This window comes from Peromyscus maniculatus, chromosome 8, assembly GCF_049852395.1.
Source record: "Peromyscus maniculatus bairdii isolate BWxNUB_F1_BW_parent chromosome 8, HU_Pman_BW_mat_3.1, whole genome shotgun sequence".
Classification (NCBI taxonomy): Eukaryota; Metazoa; Chordata; class Mammalia; order Rodentia; family Cricetidae; genus Peromyscus; species Peromyscus maniculatus.
The window spans coordinates 68855425-68869664 of record NC_134859.1 but is presented as its reverse complement, the minus strand read 5'-3'; the positions used below and the strand labels follow the sequence as shown (position 1 = coordinate 68869664).

Below are 14240 nucleotides of genomic sequence, written 5' to 3'. Positions count from 1 at the left end.
CTGGTTAAAGGCCATGAACAAACACTCCGGGGTGCATGTGGCCTTCTAAGAAAGCAGTAAGCTCCTTCTGCATGTTTTGGCTGGTGGCTTGGAGAACCAAGAGACTTCCCTGTCCCCTCTTTTGAGAGCCTTGTGTCTCGCCACGACAGTCTAATGTTCTGAAATGTGGCAAGGCTGTTTGAGTTTGTGGCATTTTTCTAGGAATGGGAGGGGACTTGGTCTTGGGCCGAGTTTGTAGAGTTCTAGGACTGAAGTTGGCCATGATATTTCTTCTCTGGCAACTTATTTATTCTTCCCTCTCCCCTCCCCCACATTCTTTCACATTCAAAGAAATAGATAGTGGCAGGCAAGTGTTTCTGAAACTTTTTTTTCCCCTCATGTTTGCTAATTCTGGATTCCAGAGTACAGTTCAAAAGTTGTGGTGTATTTATTTACAGGTTTTTGGTTGTTTTTTCCCCCTTTTTTGGAGAGGGGGGGAGGTTCAAGGCAGTTTCTCTGTGTATCCTTGGCTGCCTTGGAACTCACCTGTAGACCAGGCTGGCCTCTGCCTCCTGAGTGCTAGGATCAAAGGTGTGTACCACCATCGCCTGGCAATTTAGAGGTAGTCTTGCCTTTGAGAACGGTTGGGTAGTGTGGAGGACAGTAGTAGATTGATGTGGCAGGTCTAACTAATAACTTGATGGTGTTCTAAGATGCCCATGTAATAGGGGACACGCACTCACTTTAATGTTTGTTTAATTGGGAAGTCCAGTTTAACCACCTGCTAAAATCGTAACAAAAAAGAGAAACTTCTCAGAAAGCTTAACGCTTTTTCAGGCTCACTATTCACCCAGCCAGTTGGCCTAAGTGTTTAGTACCATCTAATAGAAATGCCTCTTAAAGAGATTTTCATGAACTAGTTTAACAAATAGCAACATTAACAAAAAGATGGCTTCTTTTCCAAGTACAGGAGCCTTGTGAAGTTCAGTGCAGCCACATCTGGCTCTGGGTGTTACCTGCTACTTTCTGACAGCATCTGCATAAACGTAAGGAATGTTGGGGAGGGAGCTAAGTACATGGATTTTATTCCTATCGTAGAATCTTTAATATGGCTGTTATTTTAATGGCAGATGAGGGACTTTGACACCCAGCTTGTGCTGCTAACGCGTTTATGTTTGGAGAGGAAAGAGAAAGATTAACTGCTCTGGAGTCTCAACTCCACAATCTAGAGTTGGAGTCTCATTCAGAGTTTGCTGAGGAGAGATGCTTCAGATGGCTGCTAGTGAAGTCTCAAGGGAGGGGCTGCTTTGTTTTGTTTTGTTTTTGGAGGTGATGGTTGCTGGTTATTAGCACCGTGGGGGGGATGGTGGTCTGGTAAGGGGTGGAACTGAGGTGGCTTTGCACATAGTAAACACACACTGTATCAAGGAACTACAGCCATAACTTCTTGGTTATCTTTGTTTGGCTACTGATAATTACCTGCCGTCTATTTAAGAATGATTTGGGCAATTGTAAGGGCGATCTTTTCATATGCAGGCACGGACTCCCATTCTTTAACAGGGAAATGTTCCAGTTCCTTTCTTGTTTTGTGACTTTATATTAGCTGTGGAATTTTAAAATCCTAAAACCAATTGGGCTCTCAGGCTCACATAAAGGTCATCTCAGATAGGTAGGAATTGACCTCTTGTGTTTATTGTCCTTAGCCCGCCCTGTCCCTAGGACTTAACAGTTGCTGGACTCTGGACAGTTGGTCACAACTAATTCTGTTAAGCTGATCTTAGTCTAAACCCATTATCTTTTCTCTTCCATAAGATGGTCACGAAGTTCCTTCTTTGCTTTTATTCAGCATATATGGCTGAATATTCCATATTTTTGGAGCCTGTTTACATCTGAAGTGGAGCTAAGCAGTTGGTTAAGAGTCCTACATGTTTTAAAAACATTTCCCTTTTACAAAGCAAGCATAAAAATATGCATTTCTTCTGGGAGAAACCCAGCTCTTTGAGTCTGACAGTAAAACAAAAGCTGGTTTTTCCAGCTTTCTGCCATTAGGAAATCTGTGTTCAACTTTTCCTTACTTTCTGGTTTTGCCAGTACAATGACTAGTCAGTATTGGTGAGTGTTGACTCAGTGGTACTGGGAAACTCTGAAGTCTCCTGAGCCATCAAAGGAAGGTCATATTATTTTCAGTGTAGCTTTCAACCTTGTTTTATTGTGAGGAGTTTCCAGAAGTCAGCCACTCCTTGAGAGGTTAAGTTCGTTACCCAGGCATTCTTGAAAGAGGTTGATCTCAGGGCCGCACCTTTTGGAGGTTTTGATTCATTGGATGATGACCTACATTTTGAAACCATCTGATTTCCAAAAGGCTTTCCAACTGCTTCTGAGGTGCAGCCTAGTTCGGGCACCACTGTTGTATTTTATTGGTATGAATATAGTATTTATAAGTATATAAGTATGTACAATAAAAGCATAACATACATCAAGGCCTATGGAACTTTGAAAAAAGGAATTCACTTCTGCTTTCTTAACTTTTTTTCCCCAAGACATAGTTTCTCTGTGTTGTCCAGTTGTCCTGGAACTGGCTGTGTAGACCAGGCTGGCCTCAAATGCAGAGATCCGCCTGCCTCTGCTTCCCAAGAGTGCTGGGATTAAAGGTGTGTGCCACTCCCCTGCACCCTGCTCCTGGTTTAACATTTTAAAAATTGAAATGGGATGCACTGAATTCTTTGTAAATTGGCAGTCTCTCTGATAACATCGTGATATTTTCCGGGATGTTTGGTTTGCTAGAATAGCCCATTTCCTAGTTGTGACAGATAAACAAAAAGCTTTTATGACTTTTATATTCATTGCTTTACAGCAAGGCCCCTCTACTGCATTATCTACTGGGAGTCATGAGGGAGGGTTTTTGGTGAAAGTAGCTCTCTTTATCCCCTGAGTGGACAAATGAATGATAATGTGGAAACAACTGGAGGTTTGAATGGGTAGTGGAATGTAGTTATGATCAGTGTGGGATGGCAGAGATGCCTGGGGCTTTTGTGTAAGATTTTAAAATAAAACCAACATACTGGTTATTTTGTTTCTCATGGCTGAAGCTCTTACTGAAATTAATAATGGATGTTTAGTAAATCGTCAGGAAGTTTTAGTCCCAGTTCTGTGCTGAGTTCCTGGGAAGAAGAAAAGTTGCTCAAGCCTGGAAGGAGCTTAGTTAAAACAGCATTAGGCACTAGATATACTAAGGAATCAAACTTGGTTTTAAGAAATGGAATAACCTAGTTTTGAAACTCGGCTGTTCATTTCATGGCTGCATGAGTTTAGGGAAATTACTGAACCTCTGTGAGCTTTATTTTCTTTCTTTTAAAAAATTTTTTAAATTTTATGTGCGTTGGTGTTTGACCTGCATGTCTTTGTGAGGAAGTCAGATCTACTGGAACTTGAATTAAAGACAGTTGTGAGCTGTCATGTGGGTGCTGGGAATTGAACCTGGGTCCTCTGGAAGAGGAGCCAGTGCTCTTACCTGCTGAGCAGTCTCTCCAGCCCTGAGCTTTATTTTCTTAATCTAAAAAGTGAAAGTATCTGATGGGATTGTTCTATGGATTAAAAGATGGAAAGTATGCATATGAAGATTAAAAGAGGAAATATGCTCTTTATATTTTTTCCTCTTTGTATATTGAGGCAGCTCATTTAAATGTTTCTTTAGTTTTATCTCATTGGATTAGTCCGCCTTTTTTTTTTTTTTTAAGATTTATTTATTTATTATATATACAGCATGTATGACTGCAGGCCAGAAGAGGGCACCAGATCTTGTTACAGATGGTTGTGAGCCACCATGTGATTGCTGGGAATTGAACTCAGGACCTCTGGAAGAGCAGCCAGTGCTCTTAACCTCTGAGCCATCTCTTCAGCCCCTAGCCTGCCTTCTTTTTTTTTTTTTTTTTTTTTTTTTTTAACTTTCTGGATTTGAGGACAGAACCCAGGGCCTTGTGCTCTACCACTGAGCTAAATCCCTAACCCCTTGTGAAATTGTTTGTTTGTTTTCGAGACAGGGTTTCTCTGTGTAGTTTTGCGCCTTTCCTGGAACTCACTTTGTAGACCAGGCTGGTCTCGAACTCACAGAGATCCGCCTGACTCTGCCTCCCAAGTGCTGGGATTAAAGGCGTGATGACACCACTGCCCGGCCCCTAGTCTGCCTTCTTAAAATAGATCTTTTTTGTTTTTGGTTTTGCCAGTACAGTGACTAGTTCATAGCAGTGAATGTGACCCAGTTGTGATATATTGTCTATCAAATAAAGCTTGCCTGAGGATCAGAGGACAGAGCTAGCCACTAGATTGAACATAGAGGCCAGGCAGTGGTGGCACACACCTTTTATCCTAGCACTCCAGCATGAGGCAGAGATCCATCTAGACTACATGAGATTGATTCATTCTAAGAGAGAAACAGAGCCAGGCAGTGGTGGCACACACCTTTGATCCCAGTATTTGGGAGTCACACACCTTTAGTCCAAGCACTTGAGATCTCATGCCTTTACTTACTAACAGTATTTGGAATCATGTACACCATCAATCCTAGCACTAGGAAGGAAGTGATATGGCTGGGCGGAGAAAGGTATATAAGACGTGAGGAGACAGGAACTAGTGCCTTTTGGCTGAGGACTCAGAGGTTTTCAGTCAGAGGATTCGTGGAGATAGGATCTCACCTTCCATTGGGCCTGAGGATTCAGTAGCGGTGAGAAATTTCTCTAGTGGCTTGTTCCTTTGTCTCTGATCTTTCAGCATTTACCCCAGTATCTGGCTCTGGGTTTTTTATTATAAGGCCATATGCAGGCCCAGTGGCTTTGGGAGATCCTGAAGTCTCCTGAGCCATCAAAGGGACGTCATGTTTAGTGTCGCTTTCAGCCTTACAGCTTGTTGATTGTAAGAAGGTCCCAGAAGGCAGCCATTCCTTGAGAATTCATTGTATTCCATTTCTGTGTTTAAAATGTTAAGAAAACAGAGAAGTGAACCTCAGTTTCAAAGTTCCATCAGACTTGATGTACAGCTGATAAAACTATCTTCTTGTACACATGTGTATAGGTTTATGTCATCAGTACCTAGGTCCATATCTGTGCCCTGTACCAGTGGTTCCCACACTAAGCTGTGTGCCAGAAGCAGTTGGAGAGCCTTTGGGTTTGAAAAGGTGTTTTCAAAGTGTAGGGCATAAGGTTTTGCTACATGGACCTGGATGGCTTCTGTTGTTTTCTTTGAGGAAGTCACTGTATGTAGCCCTGGCCTAGCCTAGAATATGCTGTGTAGACCAGGCTGCTCTCACGCGTTCCACCTGTCACTGTCTTCTTAGTGCACCACCATACTTGGCCTGGTCTCTGTTGATCCTTCTTGCTTTGGTTTTCCTCATAAATGCTGGGATTATACCGTGATTGGCTTTACAGTAACGTGTGTGTGTGTGTGTGTGTGTGTGTGTGTGTGTGTGTGTGTGAGAGAGAGAGAGAGAGAGAGAGAGAGAGAGAGAGACAGACAGACAGACAGACAGACAGACAGACAGACAGCAGGCTGACCTAGAATTCAGTTCTTGTGCCTCTGCCCCCTAAGGGGTACCTGGAGTACCTGGAGCTTCAACCTAAGGCCTCAAACATGGTAGGCAAGTGCTGTTCCACTGAGCTTCATCTCTAACCTTCTTTTTACTTATTTACTTATGTATACATTTTAGATTTATTTACTTTATGTGATGAGTATTTTGTCTGCATGTATGTCTGTGCACCGTGTGCATGTCTGGTGCCCATGGAGGTCAGAAGAAGGTGTGAGATCTGGAGCTGGAGTTACAGATGGTTGTAAGCCACCTTGTGGGTGCTAGGAACCAAACTTGGGTCCTCTGTAAGAGCAACAAGTGCACTTAATTGCTGAGCTGCCATCATCATTAGTCATTGTACTGGCTAGTTTTATGTCAACTTGACCCAAGCTAAAGTCATCTGGGAGGAAGGAGCCTCAATTGAGAAAATGTTTCCCTAAGATCAGGCTGTAGGCAAGCCTGTAGGGCATTTTCTTTATTAGTGATTCATGGTGGAGAGCCCAGCCCTTTGTGGGTGGTGGGTCCTCCTGGGCTGGTAGTCTTGGGTTCTATAAGAAAGCTGGCTGAGGAAGCCATGAGAAGCAAGCCAGTAAGCAGCACCCCTCCATGGCCTTTGCTTTAGTTCCTGCCTCCAGGTTCCTGCCCTGCTTGAGTTCCTATCCTCACTGCTTTTGATGATGAACTGTTAAATGGAGCTGTGAGTGAAATAAATCCTTTCCTCCCCAAGTTGCTTCTGGTTATGGCTTTCCTCACACCAATAGTAACCCTAACTAAGATAGTTATCATCATCAGTTTAGATAGTTGTCCATGCTGGTTTTGAACTTGTCATTCTCTTGCCTCAGCCTCTCCAGTAGCTGGGATTATAAAAGCATACCATGCCTAGCTAGCTAAGGTATCTGTTAAAATCCAGCCTGCCTCTTACATCTTTGTAGGAATGAAACCCACTTAGCTCTTTAGAAAGTATACAGAGGAGCAAGGACTAAAGAACTAGAGACTAGCCGGGTGGTGATGGTGGCACATGCCTTTAATCCCAGCCCTCAGGAGGCAGAGGCAGGCTGATCTCTGTGAATTCGAGGACAGCCTGGCCTGCAGAGCTAGTTCCAGGACAGCCAAGGCTATGCAATGAAACTCTGTCTTGAAAAAACAAAAAAGAAAAGAACCAGAGAGTATGGGTGAGAAAAATGAAACCACAGGACAATGAGCAATGCTTTAAAAAAAAAATTTTTTTTTTGAAATAGTGGAGTGTTGGCATGTGCCCAGAATTACTACCTGCAGTAATAAATTAATAACATTATCCAAATTCTGCTTGGTATATTTGGACAGTAGCCCAGAAACTCAAATTAGGCTAGCAGGCTTTGAGGGTGGCCCTGTTCAGTAGTGCCTGGCATTCGCTTGTTCCCATGTTTCCCTTTCTCTGGGTCTTTGTCCTTTCTTTTTCCCTGCTCTTCCTTCTTCCAGGCCGCCCTTTCTTTCAACTTTCTGATCCTGCCGTGATGATTACAGGCTGGGCTCCTGGAACTAGAGGCAGAAGGCGGCTGCTGGTTTGCTAACACCTGTCTCCCAGCGAAATGAATAGGCTCTTTTGTGGGTAGGGTGTTAAAGAAGCTGATTAGTACAAAGCGGGCTCCGAGGGCCTGCTAATGATACAGCATATGGAAATCATGGGTGATTTGCAACCATTGGAGACTGTGTCCCCCCCTTACACGATGTCTTTATTTTTTATATTGGATTATCGTATCGGCCGAATTTTTGCATGTGACCTATGAATCTGTTCACTGCCTAAACAGACTAATTTCTGTCATATTGACTGGGAATCATTTATATTCTGTAGAAGTCCCTACCCTTAAGGGCCTTTGTATTGTTCAGTAGTTGTCTAGTGTGTAATACAATTAAAGTTTTGTTCACTGAGCGCTGACATAATTAGTTTAATTTCTGCCCCTTTATACATTCCTGTTGGCAGCTGGAAAATTAAAATACTAGATGTTGCATAAAACTGCTTTTTTGAGGGTGATTTTACTGTCAGCTGAATGGACTTAGGCCCCAGGGTACATTTTTTAAGAGGTCTCATTCAACTTGCCTGTAATGGTCTCCTTCTCTGTATAGAATTAATGTATTAAGACACATAATTGGCTATTTGAGCATTCAGCAGAGACAAGGTTTGGCCTTTTACCCCGTGATTATATTTTTTCCTACATCTCTTTTGAGGAAATGTGTGTAATTTTTGGAAACTCATAAGTATATCACAGTTACATGAGTACAGGACTGTCTCTCGGCCTGAAGACGGGAGTGGTTCTCTCTGATAAGCCGTAGTATTTAATTCTCTCCCCGAAGGGTCGGTCTGTTCCTTTTAGATCATAGCACTTGTAAAGTTGATGGGGAAGTGGGAAGGCTGTGAAGCCCGGTAAATCCTTTCATAATTTTCCTGTATGTTTCACAGAAATGGCTTTGAGTGTTCGGCAACTGAGCTTGCTCTCAAGGAGGCTTTACATTTAATTATTCTAATCCTCACTTAATTTCCTACGGGGTTCCTAGGGAGAGTCCCACCAGGCTGCTATCGTGGCTGGCTATGACCTACACGGGTTTTTATCTGTGCTAAGGCGCCGACCTTTATTTGCTTTATTTATTGCAACTGAAAAGTGACCTTGGTCTGGTCATTTCTCCATTGCCCTCCTGTGTAAAGGTGACCGCACAGCTTTCCTGCTGTTTCAGCAGCCTTTCCAGAGGAGCACAGTGGAAGTTTTGGAGGGGGTTGGGGCGGAGAGTAGGCTTTATGATGCTGCCAGGCTGCTCTCCACCTTGTGGGTTCAGGTGACGGCCCTGCCTGGTAGCTGTGAAGTTTGCCTTTCACTGGATGGGTGTTACTTGACTTTGTCAGGCTGGCTGCTAACCTCCTTGTCTCCTAGTTGAACATTCACCCTCGGCTACCCTAGCGAGGGAGGACACGGCTTCTCTGCCTCTGGGATGTGGAGCCCTCGGGACTAGTTGATCCCCCCACTCAGAACGTGGCTCCCTCCAAGAGGAGGGGACTCACCCCTGTTTGCACCAGTAGGGTTTGCTCGAGCATTGTAACTGTCCAGATCCTCCTTAAGGAATTGCTGCCTAGCCATCCCTACAGGTGTCCAGAAGTCAGGCCAGCTGGAGGCTCTGCTGGCCCCTGAGTGGTCAAGGGTAGTTCATTAGTAGTCTGCCCACCATTGTTTATTTGCTGGGTTATGTTAATGGATTTGAAAGAAAAGAAAGAGCCTCCCCCTCCCCCACCCCACTTTCTTGTTTTACCTCATTTGTTTTGGAAACTTTCCAGGTTTGGGATGATCTCTCTTGAACACACTGACCTAGTGACAGTATGAGTCAACACACTGTATCATAAAATGTGTCCTCCACCCCCTATTTTTCTTCCCTTTTTACTCAGTCATGACTAAGACTAAGATACCTGCTTTGGAAATAACCATTGCCTCATCCTCCGTCCGTTGGTTTCCAGGCTCCCCCAGGTCTTGAGTCAGTTAGGTTGGGTTGTAGCCTCCCTTAACCATGGAACTGGACCATGAGCTGTATTTGAAAACGCTGGGTGAATGCACCAACTTGGGGAAAGAGCAGTGTCTTCTAGCACTCCAACAGGTGGGCCAGTGGAAGTCCAGCTGTTCTGAGGAGCAGTTTAGTGTGGTTCTCTGGTTTTTGCAGCTGTGTAGCTATTGTTTGGACAGTGTGGATTTCTGTTGGAATAGAGGGGCTCAGAGGCTAAAATTATATATATGCAAGGGGGTGGGAAAGAAAATCTGCCAGGCAGTGGTGGCTCACACTTTTGATCCCAGGAGCACTCAGGAGCCAGAGGCAGGCGGATCTCTGTGCATTCAAGGCCAACCTGGTCTACAGAGCAGTTTCTAGGACAGCCAGGGCTACACAGAGAAACCTGGTGGTGGTTTGAAAGAAAATGGCCTCCCAAAGGGAGTGGCACTATTCAGAGGTGTGGCCTTGTGGGAGTAAGTTTGTCACTGGGGGTGGGCTTTGAGGTCTCTTTTGCTCAAGCTTTGCTCAGTGTGACTCTGAGACCACTTCCTGTTGCCTGTGAGTCAGGATGTAAGAACTCTCAGCTCCTTCTCCAGCACCATGTCTGCCTGCACACCACCATGCTCCTTGCCATGATGATAATGGACTAACCTCAGAACTGTAAGTGAGCCACCCTAAGACAAATCCTGTCTCGAAAAACCAAATAAAAAAGAGAGAGAGAAACTTTGCCCACCTCTAATTCCGACCACTTGGGAGAGCTGTTGGAGTCTGCGTCAGAGCGTAGGCATTCGCTAAGTGGGTGGGAAGAGGGGAGGGAGAATAGTTCTGGAGTCCTTGACAAAAGGCCCTCTACTTCCTCTGGTCACCTTTGGTCATACGGTTGCACTGAACACTGGTGACAGGCCCAGCTCAGTGTTCCCCAGTGTTGCGGAGCCGACACCGGTGTAGACCAGCAGCAGCCTGTGGGATAGTGACTGAGCCCAGCAGGTGCCGCAGTGCATGGTCAGTGCCCTCAGACGGTTTTCACCAGACTCCTAAGCAGCCCTTGACAGTGCCTGAGGGAATTTTTCTTTCTCTTCCTTCTCTCTCTCCCCCTTTTCCTCCGTCCCTCCCTTCCCCCCCCCCAACTCCACATTTTGTTTTGCTTGCTGAGGCAGGTTTTGCTGTAGACCAGGATGGCCTTGAACTTGTAGCTCCCTCTATTTGCTTTCCTCCAAGTTCGCCTCCTATGTGCTTTAGTTACAGGTGCACACCGCCACACCTGCCTTAAACTTCCAAAACTAGTATCAAAAGTGAAAATATCTTTAGAAATACAAATACTTAAAAAAAAAAAAAGTACAGGGACTGGAGAGCTGACTCAGTGGTTAAGAGCACTGGCTGTTCTCGGTGCCTACATGGTAGCTCACAACATAGGCATGCATGTGGTCCACATACATACATGTAGATAAAACATTCACATTGAATAAGTAAATAAAATGAAATTTCTTAAGGAGAAAAAAAGCCTCTAGAACTTGGGTTTAGTTCAGAGGCAGAGCACTTGCCTAGCACATGGGAAACCCTCGATTTGGTTCCCAGCAGTATGAATATATGTACACACACGCACACGCACATGCACACCCACCCACCCCTCTTCTGGTTCTGAGAGAAAGTAGGACAAATTTAAAGAGTTCTGAATATCATGTCAAGTCAGGTTTTGATGCTGTGACATGTAGCTAAATGTTTGTTTTTGAGGCGGGGTCTCACTAGGGCTGGCCTTCTAACTCTCCATTGTCTGGCCTTCTAACTCTCCATTGTCTGGCCTTCTAACTCTCCATTGTCCTACCTTAGATTCCCAAGAACTGAGATTATAGTTGTGTATTTAACCTCCCCAACCAAGTATCACTTTTGAAAAGGGGGGCAGGCTGGGATGGAATTTGCTACTACAACATACTTTAAATATCAAAGTAGTAAAACATACTTTGTGTACTATTTAATATGCTGACTATAACATCTTTATCAGATACAGCACAGACATTGCACCTTTTTGTTTTTGGTTTTGTGTTTTTTTGTTTTTTTTTGAGATAGGGTTTCACTGTGTAGCTCTGGCGATCCTGGAACTCCCTTTGTGGACCCTGCTGGCTTCAAACTCATAGAGATCCACTTGCCTCTCCTCCTGAGTGCTGGGATTAAACACATGCACCACCACCATCTGGATAACATTGTGTGTTTTTATTCCTAGAGCTTAGTGAGGTTATGTATCTCAAATTTTAGTTTTCATCAAATCTTTTTTAAATGCAGATTCCAGCCCCATGTGGTGGTGCACACCTTTGATCTCAGCATACTCAGGAGGTGCAGGCAGGCAGATCTGAGTTCAAGGTTAGCTAGGATTACATACTGAGACCCTAAACAGATTCCCTGTTTCTAGCCCAGGCCTGTGGCATCTAGGTGCATGGAAGTGAATTGGTAGCATTCTGTCTGATACAGCTAATCTCTGGTTCCCACTTGGAGAAGGTATATCTGTGAGGAAACAAACAAACAAACAAACAAAAAACCTCACATGTTCAAAACAAAAAACGAAAAAGGTTGAGAAGTCTGATTTCTTTATAGAGGAGAGAGCGAGGGCACAGAGAAACAAGGGGCTGGAGTTGGGTCTGCTGTCTCCTGATGGGGGCTATTTCCCGATACGACAGCAGCATGCTTCCTTCCCGCCATCTGTGCTGTACGACACAAGCCGTGAGGCTGGGAGAACAAGGGCGCTTCGATTCCTTGATAACAGCAATGACCAGCTGGTCCTCGGTGGTGGGGAAAGTTAGCGTATGGGGCTGGAGACATGGCTCAGAGATTGGCAGCACTTGTTGCTCCAGAGGGACCTCATCTCGGTTTGGTTCCCAGCACTCACAGGGCAGCTCACAACCCTCTGTAACTCCAGTTCCAGAGCACCTGAAGCCCTCTGTGGGCACCAGGCATGCATGTGGTGCACAGACATACATGCAGGCAAAACATCCAGACACAAAGTAAGAACAACAACAAAAAAATTGGTGTTTGAGGGAAAAAAGAGAGAGAGAAAAGCTAGCATGTCCTAAACTCTGGTGAAGGGCCAGCTTTGTAAAGGGTTCCCCCTACCCCAGACCCTCATCTGTTGTCAATGTTCTTGTAAATTATAAGAGGAAAAACGAATAGAAAAACCACGGGCTTGAATGTCACAGCAGTGTCAAAGTGCTGTGAAAATATCTCAAGTGTTGACATGGTTTTCTCTCTCTCGAGTCTTGTGCACACTTTGAATAGCATTGTTGTAGGTGGTTCTGAGGATATCTGAAGAATTTGATGCTGTGGGTCTGACATTTTCTCTCTAGTGCAACCTGTAACTGTAGCAACCAAGTGAGACTCCTTTTCCTTTCTGAGGAGAGATGTTCTATCACCTGGGGAATTCCTAGGTCAGAACCATAAAATGCAGTGTGAGAGACATTACCTTTGATGTATTTAAGAGTAAATTGGTAGAACTGTATCAGGAGGCTAGTCAGCTCTTTTGACCAAGTACTTTCATTTCTAACTTCTCGGCCTGTCATGTGTAACTCACCACCAACAAATGAAAGACAGAGACTAGAAAATGAAATTTTGCGGTGTGTAGTCTGAGGCACTTCATCTGTGCTGCTTTCCAGCTGTCCTGTGTGAGAAGTGTGGGAAGTATTAGTCATTGTATGTCTGTAATGTCCAAATTGGTGTCTGTTTTGGGCTGGGTAAAAAAACTCTCTTCGTGTATGCTTTTCATTCCGGTTTGATTGATTGTTTAGTTGTATGAAATTTTGAACTCGAAAGACTATTGGAGCATTTGGGTAGTTAAACAATAATGAAGCTGTTTGGATGTTCACAGGGAACATGGCTTCCTGTGTCTGGACTTTGCACAGAGATGGTTTCAGTTGTTCAGAAGCAGAGCTGGTTTGAAAATGCGGTGTCTGTGGCTTCTGACACAGCTGTCTAGACTTCGGGCCACGCTGGGGCCTTTGTATAAATATTGCTTAACACTTTTGGAGAGAGTTTGTGTTTCTGATTCCAATGTCTCTGTTTTTTGTTGGTTTTTTTTCCTGAATAAATGAAGTTACAAAGAGGAGAAAGGTATTGCTCCTCTCCAGGTTAATTCCTGGCAGGCAGCTTTCTCACAGCATCTCCAACTAAGGAAGAGTGAGTGCTTTATGAGACCGCTCTTGACCTTAGGCCTTTGTTTCCTGTTGATGACTAGTTGGTTGGATAGCCATCTGTCGGGTTGTGAGCCATCTTACAGTGGGCCTTGGCTAGTATAACTTCCATCAGGAAAGGTAGACAGGGCCCATGAATAAGGGTGCAGATGGCTTTAAAAGTCTCTGCTTGCCCTGTGAAGTCTTGAATGTCACATTTCCTTTGGTGACAGATGTAATAAAACTGTCTCTACAAACAGCCTCCTTCCTATTGGAATCATGTGTTGACTCCAGGCGCTTGGGAAGGTGGGTGTGTTCAGCAGGGTTTATTTTACTCATTCCATTGTGAAAGATGATCATTTTCTGAATGAAGTTGTATGCTTTCTAAAGTAGGTGTTAGGAGAAAGCCTCCCCCTGTCCCCCCAAATAAGGGTTCTCTGTCTAGCCCTGGCTGTCCTGGAACTTTCTCTGTAGACCAGGCTGGCCTCAAACTCAGAGATCAGCCTGAAGGGCTTATTCTTGCCTAAAACTTGGTGTAAGACTGATCAAAAGACTGGCGTTTCTCTTGCTGTGTGGAATATGCCTCTTTGTGCTGTATTTTATTTGAATGAGACGCGCCAACTCCGTGCTCTGCAGTAGGGCACTTCTCTAGCACATGCTGGGCACTATAGTTTCCTTTCTGTATCACAAAACCCGAACAGAACAAAATGAAACACACAGCATGTGCCAGGAATTTTGTGCCGCATTACCCCTTTTAGCCCTCCTGGCCATCCAGCAGATGTCAAGTGCTCTTACCTGGGTTCCTTAGATGTGCAAGCACCCAGAGCAGACCCAAGGCCGCCAGCATTAAAACTGAACCAACTGAGAGTAGTAGTTGATTATAGTTGGTTGTTTACTCTTTTGGCTCTTTGTTCTTTGCTCTTTGGGGACTGCCACCTAGCTCCCAAATAAATCATAATGAATCTTTTTCTTACTTATAAATGCCCGGCCTTAGCTTGGCTTGATTCTAGTGAGCTTTTTTAAAATTATCCCATCTACCTTTTGCCTCT

At 44.4% G+C, this 14240-nt stretch overlaps 1 protein-coding gene across 5 annotated transcripts in view; it reads left to right on the top strand.

Moving 5' to 3' along the window:
- Rffl (ring finger and FYVE like domain containing E3 ubiquitin protein ligase) overlaps nucleotides 1–14240 on the top strand; it is a 69681-nt gene that overhangs the window by 1063 nt on the left and 54378 nt on the right. The gene's annotated exons all lie outside the window — the stretch shown is intronic.